We start from the raw sequence: 2,793 nt of genomic DNA, 5'->3' as shown, positions 1-2,793 counted from the left end.
ACCTTCCCCTTGTTGGAAAGCCTTTCACATACCACGCACCACCATTCAGATATGTTTCACCTAATGCTGGGGCCAATTTTCAGTAGTATGTTCTTCCAATGGTCTGTCCCTCTCATTGGCTGGAAACCAGAGAAGCCATTGTTTGGACTGACGACCTCTTGCGAGCTAACCTGATCTGTGACCCTGAGCAAGTAGGGTAAGTCTCAGGAAGTTTAAGTGCCTATCCTTCCGTAGAGTTGTTTGTGACGGTACACGTTCACCTCATTCCCAAGCCACTGCACGACAACTCTTTTTACAAGAACTATTTACAGAGAAACAAATTACTATATGTTTAATTACTACAATCTATTTAATTTTGTCAAATTTATTATATAGGGTGATTTATAAAACTCTCTGTAATGAACCATTATAGAAAAGACAAACTCAGCTTAATCCTTCTTATGATTAAAACTGTTTCTCAAGGATCAGGCTGTGCCTCACCTGTAACCTTAACTACAAATTGTTCCATACTGCCTGTTCCAGGAAGTGACAATCAGGTATTTTTTTTTTTTTTTTGGTCTTTACGTGACAGGGTTTCTCTGTATTGTTTTGGAGGCTGTCGGTCCAGCCCGGCCTTGAACTCACAGAGATCCGCCTGCCTCTGCCTCCCGAGTGCTGGGATTTAAGGAGTGCACCACCACCGCCCTGCAAAAAGAAAGACAGAATGTTGTGTTTGTTTCTGCCCGGTTTCGAACCGGGGACCTCTCACGTGTTAGGTGAGCGTGATAACCACTACACTACAGAAACACAATCAGGTATTTTTTTTCAAAAAGTTGTAATAACCATTTTACATCCCTACCTTTGTTTCACAAGGTTGTTATGACTATCTGTCATTATGACTACCTTATTATGATACCTTGTTGTGACCACCTTGCAGTCATATTTTTCTTTCAAAGGTTGTTATGATCAACTTATTATATTTATCTTCTGTTTCTGTAACCCCACCTATTTCCCCCATTTGGAAGTACCCTACCCCTGAGCTATAAAAACCTCATCTTCATAATATTCAATTATGATCTCTTAAACCCTGCCTTAGGGTGAAGCAGCCTGTGTACATGAATAAAGAAGATTGGTTTAATTAATTGCCTGCTTTAATTAATTTGGCCATGATGATTTGGGTCTGTGGTTCTTTCTCTTCCCATCTTTGGGATTAACAATAGATCTCTTTAACAGTATCGGCTATTCATGATTGTTTATTCTTTCACTCATTGGCTTTGCTTTCATATGACTTCTTTGTATGTTTTTAAATGTTTTATATGAAATAGGTTTTAGCCAAGTAAGCAGAATTCTTGGGTATAGACTTTTCTTTTGAGGGCCTGATCTTGAGTTTTACTTAACTTCTCTTTTTGTAATTTAAAATTACTTATTTCATTTTTACATAGTGTACAGAATAGTAGGCTTCATTTTGGCATTTTTAAACACAATTTTTAAAAATAATTACTCATAAAATCATTTTTAATTCACCAAATATTATACTTAAACAATATATTATAAAGGAAAGCAACTTTTTATTGAGATATTTTATTCACATATACTAAAAAACATTTAAATAAAATACCTTCAGATGTCCCTTAATATATGTTGGATTCTGTACATAATGCTTTTGAGTACTGGGAATAAGATAGATACATTAGCCCAACAAAGAACTGGTTCAGTGATGGGTGATGTCCTTCTGTATATACGTTTCTATTATTGGTTAATGAATAAAGCACTGTTCAGACAATGAGGCAGGAAGATAGGCGGGGCTAGGAGACAAGGTGAATTCTGGAAAAGGCAGGCAGAGAGGGCCCACCAGAACAGTCGCCATGTGAGCCACCAAAGGAGTTAGAGGTCCGGACCCTTCTCCAGTAAGATAAGACCACGTGGAAATATTTAGTTTAATAGAAATCAGTTAATAATTAAGACAGAGCTAGTCAATAAAAAAAAACCCTAGACACAAGCCAACAGTTTAGTGACTTTAGCATCAGTGTGTTTATTTGGGGCTAGAATGGTGTCAGAACCAACCAGGATGAAAAACCTCTTATTACAGCCCTTAATTCAAATACTGGGGTTCAGCAGTGGTGAACAGTGGACTTTTTCTTCTTTCTTTAAGTTTAGAACCTTTGTACATACATACAGAAATACCTGGTGATATCTAGACTAAACAAACATTTTACTTATATTTCCTATACAACTTATGCCTATAACTTAAAGGAAATCTGTGATACTTTCGTGCATCTGTATCATGAGTCAGGTATATAATTTTCCTACTGTGGAGTATTGGTGTTAAGAAATTTCAGATTTTTGAGCATTTAGGTATTTTAGATTAGGGATGTTCAACTTGTTTACATATCCTATGTTTAGCTCATCTATTTTTCTTACGTTTCTTTATGACTAATACATTATTATGATTATTTGGATATTGTTGTAAAGCATCATTTTAGAATTTGCTGTGATAAATTTCTATTGACTCTGAAGGATTCTACTTGTTTAATGTAAGCCATTTGCCAGTTTCCTGTATGATAAATTTTCATTGGTAGAGGGCATTTTACTGATTTATGATGAGATTATAGGCATTTATTGCCTTTATGTCTTTGATTGAGAAATCAGTTGTCCATCTCGTTTTCGTTTACTAAAAGCTACCTTTCCGTGACCCTTTGCATACTTCTTAGTTGTTGTGGCATCTAATATAATGTGGTCAAATATTCTTTATGTCTTGGCTATATGACTCTACATTTTATGGATCTTTGAATACCTGGCTTGAGGCCATTCATA

At 35.9% G+C, this 2,793-nt stretch overlaps 1 non-coding gene across 1 annotated transcript; it reads right to left on the bottom strand.

Moving 5' to 3' along the window:
- Positions 1-713: 713 nt before the first annotated feature.
- Positions 714-786, bottom strand: Trnav-aac. The gene has a single exon. It is a non-coding gene; the product is annotated as a tRNA-Val (tRNA).
- Between the last annotated feature and the right edge of the window lie 2,007 nt (positions 787-2,793).

Source organism: Mesocricetus auratus, unplaced genomic scaffold (genome assembly GCF_017639785.1).
Source record: "Mesocricetus auratus isolate SY011 unplaced genomic scaffold, BCM_Maur_2.0 Super-Scaffold_6730, whole genome shotgun sequence".
Classification (NCBI taxonomy): domain Eukaryota; kingdom Metazoa; phylum Chordata; class Mammalia; order Rodentia; family Cricetidae; genus Mesocricetus; species Mesocricetus auratus.
The sequence above is the reverse complement of the archived record's forward strand: the minus strand, read 5'-3'. Positions and strand labels throughout refer to the sequence as shown.